General features: G+C 43.7%; 1 protein-coding gene and 1 long non-coding RNA gene across 3 annotated transcripts in view; one reads left to right on the top strand and one right to left on the bottom strand.

Annotated features, from left to right (window-relative positions):
- The window catches only part of apba2b (amyloid beta (A4) precursor protein-binding, family A, member 2b), a 107542-nt gene that overhangs the window by 48299 nt on the left and 46743 nt on the right, over nt 1-12500 (top strand). The gene's annotated exons all lie outside the window — the stretch shown is intronic.
- LOC121693878 overlaps nt 1-12500 on the bottom strand; it is a 26321-nt gene that overhangs the window by 8140 nt on the left and 5681 nt on the right. Inside the window, exon 3 of the long non-coding RNA XR_006025611.1 lies at nt 3616-3625. This is a non-coding gene — a long non-coding RNA (uncharacterized LOC121693878). The remainder of the gene's footprint in view (nt 1-3615; nt 3626-12500) is intronic.

Raw genomic sequence — 12500 nt, 5'->3', positions numbered from 1 at the left:
ATGAGAAAAACGGCAATGCTGCTTTTTATTTTGACAAGTTGTCATCATTCTGTCTTCCACATTCATGAAAGGTTTGTTATGAATGTTGAGTCATGTCTCATGAAACAGTCATGAATGCTTTATGTGCAGTTTATGACAGCTGCTATGAATGTGTTATGAACTCACCCGTCAAGTAAAGTGTTACCTATAGTTGTAGGGGTTTCTATCTAGGCCAAGGTAGTGTAGTGGATAAGGAGCAGGACTAGCATGCAGTAGCCTGAAAAGTTGGGGGTTCGATTCCTGGCTTTCACTGTTATGTCAATTGCCTTCAATTTAATTGACATGTGTACGTCGCTTGTCTGCTAAATGAATGAATGTGAATGTAATCTTTACAACTCATTTGAAAATGTGTTGCAAGGCATAGATCGAAAGTCATAGATAGAAAGTCCTCACTTTAGATAAGCTCACAAAATATCATTAATCTACCACTTGTAACTCCTCAGTTAACCATGAATTATAGTATTAGGAAGTGGTTTATAAAATATGTATCCTCACCCTAACTAATCATTAGTGCATGTGTATGTAACAACTGCTAAATAAAGGAAATATTACTTCATCAACAAAATATTATTGCAAAATGTATTAAATATTAACAATAATTTATAAACATATTTTAGATATAGGCTTATTTACTATGAACAAACCATTTATAACTGTGTGTACTTTATTTATGAGAATTAACATAGGAAGAATGCTTTACAAATGATGAACAAAGCATTTTGTAATAGTTTGCAACTGGTTTATAATAAGAACATTATTTCATTATAAGTGGTTGTTTCATTACTTATTAAGTATACATCATGTACTTACAAACATATTTTTTGGATAGGCTTATTTACTATGAACAAACCATTTATAATTATGTGAACAAATGCTTTACTGATGATAAATTATGTATGAACAAGAAATTACTAATGATGAACAAACCATTAACTAATAAGTAACAAAAGCTTAATAAATTATGAATTGTGTGTAGTTATTGTAGTTATTAAGTGTTACCGACTCCCTGACCACTCTGATTGCAATGCTCCAAAAAGTGTTTTGGTTTTTAACGATTTGACCAGATGGTCTTTGTCAGTCCTTTGAACATTACATGAACATTTCTGGAGCCTGCACCTCACCTGCGTTGGGTAATTTGGATGTGCACACCTTGACTGAGCATCTTCACATCCCGCACAATACTGCCTAGTCCCGCACAATAATGCCTAATCCCGCACAATAAACCCACAAACCCGCACAATAATGCCTAGTCCCGCACAATAATGCCTAATCCCGCACAATAATGCCTAAACCCGCACAATAATGCCTAATGCCTAATCCCGCACAATAATGCCTAATCTCGCACAATAATGCCTAATCCCGCACAATAATCCCCCAAACCTTTAATAAATCGAGGTCTGAGGATGCTGCAGTTCCATACAGACATCAAGTGAATGATGTGATAGTGAAAGTAAGACATTCAAAAGGCCAAAGAAAGTTAAGGTTGCTTTTGATAGTACAAATACTTACAAAACTGGTGCTCTAAATAATGATTCTGTTGTCTTTGAAAGAATCTCTTATTGACACATTGAACTGCAATTTGGATTAACACCTGCTTTTACAAGGCGGAAGTATTTAGGCGCAGAATAGACGTGTGCTTTCAGGAGCAGTCTTTGTACATACCGCAGAATACATAACTAGGCGCTCTTTACTCTTCCTCTCCCATCTTTTTATGCTAAACTCCCACTTTCCCCTGGATCCTCCCATGAATGCATATACATGACACGAAAAACGCAATTAGCCATGTTCAGCTCCCGCGACAGGCAGTTTGCGCTTTTACATCATTGCGGCCTGTTTGTACATACCTCGCAATGATTTTACACGCACATTGCGAAACAAATACGCCTGCAGTGGGCGCAAACGCGTTAGTACATCTGGCCCAGAGTGCATAGTCTCTCATAGCTTTGCATTTGAGCTCCTGGTGGTGTTGAGATACACACTTAGAAGTGAATGAGGAGAGAGGGAGAGAAGAGAGAGAGAGAGAGAGAGAGAGAGAGAGAGAGAGAGAGAGAGAGAGAGAGAGAAATAACAGAAATGGATCCTAGGTGTGGCTGACCAGGCAGCTTTATTTGAAGACGCACACAGATTTGATTTAAAGGAGAACACACACACACGCACACACACACACACACACACACACACACACACACACACACACTTGATTTGAAGGGGGTAGTGTTTTCTTTCCCTATTGTGCTTTGCTCACAGCAGGATCTCTGCTATCTCAGGTGCTTGATCATCCCTGCTGGGAAACCACCAGGAAAGCCACATTGAAGAGGATTACTGTGCATCAGGGTGTGTGTGTGTGTGTGTGTGTGTATCTGTGTGTGTGAGTGTGTGTGTGTGTGCATTTGAGGAGTGTGTGTGTGTGTGTGTATACTTTTTGCTGACACTTTGAAGTGAGTTGAAAGTGAATTGCCTTATTTAGATCTTAACTCCTTCCTTTTTAAGTTACTCGGCACACAGGCACGTAAACACATTTTATCTGTCGCAGATTGTTGGCTCCCGTCGTCATGGTGATTGGGACTGCGTGCTTGCAGAAATTAACCAGCCCTGGGATGAACCAGTTCACAGCTTTGTCCTATAAAGCCTCGTTATTCCAGATGACGACGTTTCATGGCTTTAATTCGTTCTTTAATGACTTGGCTACGGTCGATAAAGCAAGTCATTAGGAGGTGTGGTATGCCTCTGGGTCTGTGTGACTAGCTGGGGCTTCTCTTTGAGTGCATTCACTATCTACTGCTGGCCTGACTTCGCTGCATTAGCCATTAGTGATTTAGGTGGGGGAAAAACACTACCTACAACATCACACAAATCTGACCTTGGCTTGATTAGCTAACTTCAATGTCCTGTTCAATGTCCTACTCACTCGAGCACTCAAGGCCATTGAGCAACCATTAATTAACTTCTATTAATGAAGACCAAGCAGCTTTCGATTCAAGTCCATTTTTAGGACATTAGAATATGACATGATTATGATTATTAATCACAACAGTCATGTTATGCTGATATCCTGTGATTTTCTATATAGCTCTTAAAGCAACACCAAAGCATTTTTCCTCTGTCGCACGCACGCTATTTGTTTATCCAGCACCGGCTTTGGAATAACGATGTCCACAGACACGGTAGAGTATGTTGCATGATTTTATGAAAGTATGATGTATTGCGACATCAGAAGCGGTCAAATTTGTAGTTTCTTATGTCTTATTCCATTGAACTACAGGTCCGCTACCCGATCTGGCAAACTTGCATAGTGTTGTTATAGCCGATACAGGGTCGCGAAGCGAATGCAGAAGTGCCGTTCACCCTGTTACGAGTTGATGAACCACTGAAACGATTTTGGAAACATTATTTTAAGGTACAAAAAACTCTTTGGTGTTGCTTTAAGTTAATACAGGGAGGCTACGCAGGGCAAGTAACTGTAGCGTTCTGCTTGCTTAGCCAGAGACTTTCTAATTAGGAGACACAGCACTCAAAAAATCCTCCATAGAAATGCTTGGGGTTAGTTTGTAATGCCAATGGCCGTTGTCTACACACCCACCCCTTCCTCGGCAAAACGTCGACATGTGAATACATTGAGCCAATCATGTGTTGTGAACTTGCCGCTGGAGCAAGATTGGTGTCGTGAAACCTTGCGCACACACATTTCTGCTGAATAGGAAGCCCGATGAGTGCCCAAAAAGCGTTGCAATATGGCCGCCGAGTGGAGGGACTTGCCTAAAAGGACTTTGGCTTAGCGTTGGCTGCAACAATTAGCTGCCACTATAATCATAGCGGAGCGTATGTTAAAAAAAAAAAAAGTTTCATGCTCTGCGAACAGATCGCTTGAGTTGCGGACCCTGCAAAACTCCTTTGACCTTGTCCTAGAGAGAGGAAGAGAGAGAGAGGGAGAGAGGGAGAGCAGGCTCACTGGGGAGTCAGCGCTGTCTGGGATTCCTGCAAGTTCAGGGTGTTTTTGTGATGACTAACCAGAAGTTAGCGGAGCCAGAGGACTCCATCAGGGCTGCCACTCTGACGTCTGCCAAACTGCGTCGAGGAATTTGACCTTGGATGAGCGACGGTGCACATCAAACCCACAGAGACGATGATTAAAGACAGTTTGCCACCTCAAGGTTGCGTGACTGAATCCAACATGGGGCGGATATTTGATGGATGTGTTTGTGTGTCTGCATGTGTGTGCGTGTGTGTCCATGTGTGTATGTGTGTATGTGTGTGTGTGTGTGTGTGTGTGTGTGTGTGTGTGTGTGTGTGTGTGTGTTTGTGTGTGTGCGCGCATGTTTATGCGCATGTGTGTGTGTGTGTTTGTGTATGTGTGTTCATGCATTGGACTGTTTCCTGTGTCCTAGTGTTCTACCCACTCTCTGACATCCAGAGAGCAGGAGGTGCTGAACTCCAGCGTAGAGCCTCCATCAGGAACTCCCAGAGGTATTTCACCTCCTGTGCTGTTACAGGGCGACTGCAGCCACCACAGCCAGTGTTTACTGCGTTTAGTGTGGGGCTCAGAGGGTTTGCAAGGAGGAGAGAGGAGCACAGAGGTCTGATGGAAAAATATAAAGAAGAAGGGACTACAGAGAGACATGAGGAGGAGGAGTAAATAGGACATAGGAGGAGAGGAAGAAGAATTAGAGGAGAAGTGGGAGGAGAGATGGAATAGAAGACAGAAGGGATAGGAAAGGATGACAAAGGAGCAGAGAAAGAATATCAGTGAAATAGCGAAGGAGAGGTAGAGAGAAAGGGATATAATAAAATAGGAGGATGAGTGGAGAGAAGAGAAGATAAGAGCAGAAACAGAAGAAGCAGGGAGAAGATGATGCAGAAGAAAAGATTAAAGAGTAGGAGGATATGGAGAGAAGAAGGAAGATACCATTCTACAGAGGAGGATACCATTCTACAGAGGAGGATACCATTCTACAGGGAGGGAGATACTGCAGGAGGAAGAGGCAACATGAGTAATGAGTGAAGAGAGAGGAGAGGGAGGAGAGAGAGAAGAGAGGGAGGACATGGAGGAGAGAGAGAAGAGTAGTTATCCAGTCCTCCCTCAGTGGACTCTGTGGTGATGTGTCCAGTCCTCCCTCAGTGCACTCTGTAGTTATGTGTCCAGTCGTGACAGAGGACCTCTGTGAAGACTCTCACCTGCTGCCTGTGCCGCAGGCTGCCCTACATTCAGCCCCACACCGCCAGCCTGGACCACACTCTCCTAAGAGAACAGGGGAGGCATCAGGGACTCAGAGACAACCATTCCGTGTGTGCGTGTGTGTGTGTGTGTGTGTGTGTGTGTGTGTGTTGATTCAAATCCTAAATATTCATACCCACTGTTTGTGGGTGTGCATGCGTGTCTCTATGTGTGTTCATTCCAGCTGCCTTGGTTTGTAGTATCAGGCGGTAAGTGTGTTCATATCAGCTATGAGGATGTGTGTGTGTGTGTGTGTGTGTGTGTGTGTGTGTGTGTGTATGTGTGTGTATTTTCAAATTGGATAACTGTATAGGAATGTGCCTCCCTGCCTAAATAGACAGCTGTCTCACTAGACATGATTTTGGATTGAATGCATCTTGAGCGTAGCACTCTAGAATCTTTGGTTAACACTACGGTATGACGTTAGCAAAAGCCGTAACGTTAAACTAAACTAGCTTACAGAAGCTAGCAGGCTAGAATGGTAGAAAGTTGTTTGGCAGACGGCACAAATATCAGACCAGATGCTATAAATGGTTACAACAATGGTATAGTCAGATAGTACAGCATAGTCACACAAATCACATTTCAGCAGATTCAGCAGCTATTTCCGGTGTCATCCGCCGTCTTTGTTTACTTTTCACAGCTGTTTCAGACGTTGCCGCAAAAGATTATGGGTAGTAGGGAGCATGGAGGATGCATCGATGCTGCCTTCAAAAACGACCGTTATTCAGGTAATTCTAAGATATCTTAGCAGGCAGCAAAAAGAGTTTTTTTCGGTTTCGAACCACACTTGCTTCCTCGCTCCCCAGTTAGATATCTTAAAGGTGGCAGTTTTTACCGTTTCGAACAGAGCCTCTCTCTTGCTCCTTAGCCCCACATTTACCCACTTCAGCAGCGTTCTGTTCCACCACTTGTGGTGGTGTCTTCTGGTGTCCCAGAAGGCGACAACCGTCAAAAATAGACTGAGTGTGTATTTTAAGCCAAGAAGAAGAGTGCGGTGCCGCGTCTGGCACGCCTCTTAAACGTGCCGCACTGCAGCCAGCGGAACACCAGACTTTTACTGGAGTGGAAGAGAGCTCTTTTGACATCCGTGGCGACGTCGGAACGCGACGGAGACAGACTCTGTGATAATCAGGGGTGAGGCTTCTCTGTTTGAGATTTCCACCTGTGTCGCCTGATGACATCATAGCATTCCTGTGCTCATCTGTTAGTCCTTTTGAAATGGAAATCCAGTTCCATCTATTTGAAAATGAGCCCCTTCTATGTGAACCCTCTGTGACGGATGTTATGAATAGTCTGGCAGAACTAAGATATTCTCAGGCCGAGACAGAGGAGCAGCAGAGCTATTTGATCATTGATCCAGTCGCTGGAGCTGAAATGTAGGAGCAAGACGCTATCATGGGTGCGGGGGATGGGAAGCGTTCTTGTAATAACAATATGTGACTTTGGACGAAGTGTCTTCTGAATAAACACACACGCACAAACACACAGACAAACACACACACACAGCGAGAGCTGATCTTAAAGAGAAACAGTCATCTATCCTCTTCAGTTCAGATTTCTCACCAAACTGTCTTCCTTTAACATCACAACACGCACCCACCCTTTAACATCACAACACGCACCTACCCTTTAACATCACAACTACCTTTTAACATCAAAACATACAACTACTCTTTAACATCACAACACACACCTAAAACACTGTTATTACACCAGGTGTCATTTCTCATCCGTTTTGAGGATTGTGGGATTGAGCATCTGGTCTGTGTGTGTGTGTGTGTGTGTGTGTGTGTGTGTGTGTGTATGACCTTTGTGCCTCACCTTAGTGTGTGTGCAGTGGCGCTGGGCTCCCTCAAACCCCTGATCCTCGGAAATCTGATTCAACTGTCCTGGCCAGGACTGCCAAGGACAAGCAGAGCTGTCTGTGTGTGTGTGTGTGTGTGTGTGTGTGTGTGTGTGTGTGTGTGTGTGTGTCTGTGTATGTGTATGCGTGTGTGCGTGTGTGTGTGTATGTGTGTGTGTGTGTGTATATCTGTGTGTGTTGATTGATTATTCTGTCAGTAGTGATGTGCAGAATGTGTGTGTGTGTGTGTGTGTGTGTGTGTGTGTAGGGATACTATTTCTTCGTTGCAGTTGCGGTTGTTTATGCTTACAAATAAGGAAACAGACCTCCAACTCCCTGGGGTTTATATGTAAGTGTGAGAACAGGTGTACTTTGTATGTGTGTGTGTGTTTACAGAGGTATGTGAATGTGTACATGGTATGTGTGTGTGTGTTTACAGAGGTATGTGACTGTGTACATGGTACAGTATGTATGAGTGTGTATGCCGACGAATGTATTAACACAGGCGATAAAACTCAGCAGTCTATACTCATCTACAAAAATAACAACACAGTTTTCAAGATCAAGATGTTTATATCCTGGACAGGAGAGGATAGGTGTTTGAAAGAGGCGTCAAGGAGGCCATAAGTGGAGCAACCCTCTTTAAATAGGGGAGCTGGGTTAAGACATAATTTGTCTTCAGCCTACCACGCGGTTCTGAAAACCATTTCTAGGCGCTTTACAGATACACCATCCTGCTCCACCTCTCAAACAACGGGAGAGGCATCATCTGAAGCTGCTGGGACACCATCTTCTCTGGCAAACACAAATTGACTACATCTCAGAGTCACGTGACATCATGCCATGAGATCATGTGACTGCCTTGTGTATTAATGCCAGAGTTACTTCCTGTGCACACTAAACAACTGATGAAGGTGTTTGGATGAACACTGAAACGTCTTGTATTTAATTCTTGTTTTAATCCAGTGTTTTAAAATTAAACCTTTGTTGAAATTACAATTACACATTAGATATGATACAGACCTCACATTAGATATGATACAAACCTCACATTAGATATGATACAGACATAACATTATAATATAAATCTCACATTAGATAAAATACAGACCGCACATATGATACAGACCTCACTAATACTGACCTCACATTTGAGGTAATACAGACCTCACATTAGATATATTGCAGACCTCACCAATACAGACCTCACATTAGATATGATACAGTCCTCACATTAGATATGATACAGACCTCACATTAGATATGATATAGACTAGAGGTCTGCACTCCCGCGGTAGACCCGCGGGTCCCACCGCAAAAGAGTGCGACGCGGGACAACTTTTGAAAGCTCTTTGCGGGAGCGGGCGGGATGAGAGAGGTGCGTTCGCGGGTGCGGGACAAACCGATGATTCACTGCACTCCCGCAAATTAAATATGTGTGTAAAATTAAATATGGAAATGATTAAAGTAGTGTTCATAACTATAGTTCAGCTGGATGTTCTGTTAGGCAGCAAAAAAAAACGGGGTTTAAGCATAACTGACGGATAGCAGGCCTATAGCCTATATTGTCGTTTACGTGGGTTCAATTTGTTCCTGATGCTCATTGTCAAAACTCAAAAATCGAAAGCATGACAGGAAGAGGGCACCAGACTTACTTCAGTTGTTAGCCTACATTCAGAACCAAGAAACTGACATCTGGAGTCTTTCTCAGGTGTGTGTGCTCCTTTCGTGAGACAGAAAGAAAAACTGAATAGGCTATCCCTCCTGCATGCGGGCTTTAGCGGGCGGGAGCGGGACATCATGTTACAGATGCGGGCGGGAGCGGGACTAAAAATGACACATTAATGCGGGAGCGGGACTAAAAATGACACATTAATGCGGGAGCAGGACAGAATATTGCGGGAACGGGCGTGCGCGGGACTGGAAAATCAGTTCCGCGCAGACCTCTAATACAGACCTCACATTAGATATCATACAGACCTCACATTAGATATGATACAGACCTCACATTAGATATCATACAGACCTCACATTAGATATGATACAGACCTCACATTAGATATCATACAGACCTCACATTAGATATGATACAGATGTCACATTATAATACAGACCTCACATTTGAGATAATACAGACCTCACAATTAATACAGACCTCATGTTAGATATAATACAGACCTCACATTATCCTGTAATACAGACCTCACAATTAATACAGACCTCATGTTAATATAATATAGACCTCACATTAGATATAATACAGACTTCACATATAATACAGACTTCACCATTTCCTTTATCACTGCCCATCTCACAAGCACATTCACAATTAGCTTTAGCAGACCAAAATATTTCCACATGCCAGGAATGGTTGTTGGTTTTATATTGGCTATATATTGACCACATAGATATATTATGTGGTTGTGCAACAGAAGGAACGGGAATATACAGCCTAACAAATATGTGTTTGCACACACACTAACACAAACACTCTCTCTCTCTCACCCACACACACACACCTACTTTCCTCAAGAGAGAAGCCATAAATCCTGCTCAAATGTTATTGCACCTCAAGGCTGTTAAATTGAAATCATGCATCATGTTGCAGTGCGCTCATATGCAGGGCCTTGTGACTGTGTACATGTGTTTGTGTATGTGTGTATGAATGTGTGTGTGTGGATGTGTGTGTGAGCGGGATGTGTGAGTGTGACTGTGTTAATGTGTGTGCACTTTTGTGTGCATGTTTTGCTGTGTATACATGAGTTTGTGTGTGTGTGTGTGTGTGTGTGTGTATGTGTGGCTACTACTGTTTCAGGAGCAACCGAGAGCCAAATTCTGTCCTCAAAATCTTGTCCTTTCATTTTCCAACCTTCTGTCTTCATTCAGACACACACACACAGGCGCGCCTGCAGGTGTACGTCCGTACGCACTGTGTGTACCATCAGGCTACTCAACACCAAGAGAAAATTTCCCGTGTGTGTGTATTCACACCAAATTGGCCCACCATACCTTCCCAACTATGGACAGTATCTCCCATTAGCTGCATGCCATCAGGCTACAATTTACAATTTTCTATTGAAGTTAGTGAATACCTTATCAAAATTAACGTGCACACATTTTGTTTGAGCAGGAGAGAGAGAATACCCACGCAGGCAGGCACGCAACTAGGCTACTTGTTGTTTTCTTTTACTCGGCTATCTATATATAGTTATCAGCACACAGTTACCTTTAGTTTTGTTCTAGCATACCGTGACGTCTGGCTTTAAACAGCTGTCTAATGCAGTCTAACGTTCTGACAAGCAATTGCCTACCTTGTTGTGATATCCATGATGAGTATTGAGTTAGTGAATTAACTCAACACTCATCATGGATATCACAAGTTTAAACAACGAAAACATAAAGGATGGATGCAGCAAAGCTAGAGGAGTTATTCCAGATGGGCAAGAACAAGGTAGGCAATTTCTTGTCAGAACGTTAGACTGCATTAGACAGCTGTTTAAAGCCAGACGTCACGGTATGCTAGAACAAAACTAAAGGTAACTTTAGCCTGTATAGGGCTGTATCAAGTTGTCCAAATGAATAGGTCATTGAAGACGTTGTTGTTGTATTATTGTATGTGAATGTTGCTATGCTACTTTTTTGCTGACCAATGCCGGGAAACGGACAAATATTGTCCACGCGTGAAATGTTTTTTTTTCGGGGGGGGTCAGTGATGGGTGTGCGTACCATAGCTTTAATTCCTGCAGGCGCCCCTGCACACACACACACACACACACACACACACACACACACACACACACACACACACACACACACACACACACACACACACACACACACAAACAAACATACCCACAAAGGCCTTCTATCTTCATTCAGCACCTAACTACTCTGGTCCAGGCCTGGTAATGGGACAATTTGCATGTGTTGTTTGTACTGTTTGTCCTAGAGCACTATCCTTACCTGCAACTCTAAAAGCAAACGATTGTGCTGTTTTGTCTATAGTCTTTGTCCTGACAAAAATAGAGCCTGCGGCAGACACTCGAGTGAAATTACCCCCGCTGCGCTGGGCGTGCTGGTTAGCGCTGTGCGTGCTGGTTTGTGATGGGCATGCCACTCAGCTCAGAGTGCTAAATGGCCGCCCTGCGTCTGGTGATTTACAGCATTGCATTGTGTGCTTCCAGGGCTTTTAGTACCGTGTGGTCTCCTCAGCTCCAGAGCTGGGGTGTGTTTCCCAAAACCATACAGTAGTTGCTAACTTGTTAGCAACTTAGTTGGTTGGCAATGGGAAATTGCATTGCAACCAACAAAATTGATAACTTAGTTAGCAACTATGATTTTGGAAAACACGCCACTGGTCAGCATTATGAAAGAGCACAGCGGCGTATACATCAGATGGGGTCACATCAGATGGGGTCACCCCCCCCCCCCCCCCCACACACACACACACACACACACCACCACCACTTCCATGCGACCCCCACCCTCGTACTCCACCCTGCCTCTGCTGTGCTCCCATTAGGCAGTTCAGTTTGGGGGTCAGAGGATAATTATGGCAACTGGTGCCCCATCGTCATTATGGAGACGTATGGCAGGTACGCCTCGTCTGTTGGGGCAGGGTCTGATGCTCCAGCAGGGTGTCTGTTTGACCGGGAGGCAGAGGAGATGCATGGCTCTCCAGCGAGTCCAGCTTCTCTCCAGCAGGTCCTCATATAGATGCCTCATTTGGAGGAAGGATAATGCTGAGGCCAATTAAGGATGTAATTAAGGCCAATTAACCATGATTCATAACGACACTCCGCAGAGTAGACTGCCAGAATGTGTGTGTGTGTGTATGTACACGCACACGTGTGTGTTTGTGTGTGTGTGTGTGTGTGTGTGTGTGTGTGTGTGTGTGTATGAATGTGAGATAGAGAGGGGGAGGGAGAGAAAGTTAGTGCATGTGATTAGTGTGTGATTGTGTGTTAGTGATTGTGTATGTGTGTGTGTGTTGGTATTTGTGTGCTTGTGTGGATGGTGTGTGTGTGTGTACAGTAAGTGTGTGTGTGTGTGTATGTATTGTTGATTGAGCTCTGCTTTGTTTGCGTTTTCCTCAAAGCTTGTGCCTGTGCCTGAGTCATTACAGCATCCTAATGGCTCTCATTATTATCAGCATACTGGCAGTCGCACACACATACACACACACATAGACACACACACACAAGCACATACACACACTTCTCCATTTTTAATCAGAGTGCTCAGTCAGCCTGCATTGTTACATCCAATCCGTTCAGTATTGTTTGTTTATTTGATGGCGTTCTCGCCGGCTTCTCTCTCCGTCGTTATTTATGGCCTACCTGGGATCCCGCTGAGCCTCCCCAGCAGATTGTCTCCATCTGTGACTGAAGGGTTCCATCATCG

The sequence above is a fragment of the Alosa sapidissima genome, chromosome 20 (genome assembly GCF_018492685.1).
Source record: "Alosa sapidissima isolate fAloSap1 chromosome 20, fAloSap1.pri, whole genome shotgun sequence".
NCBI lineage: Eukaryota > Metazoa > Chordata > Actinopteri > Clupeiformes > Clupeidae > Alosa > Alosa sapidissima.
The sequence above is the reverse complement of the archived record's forward strand: the minus strand, read 5'-3'. Positions and strand labels throughout refer to the sequence as shown.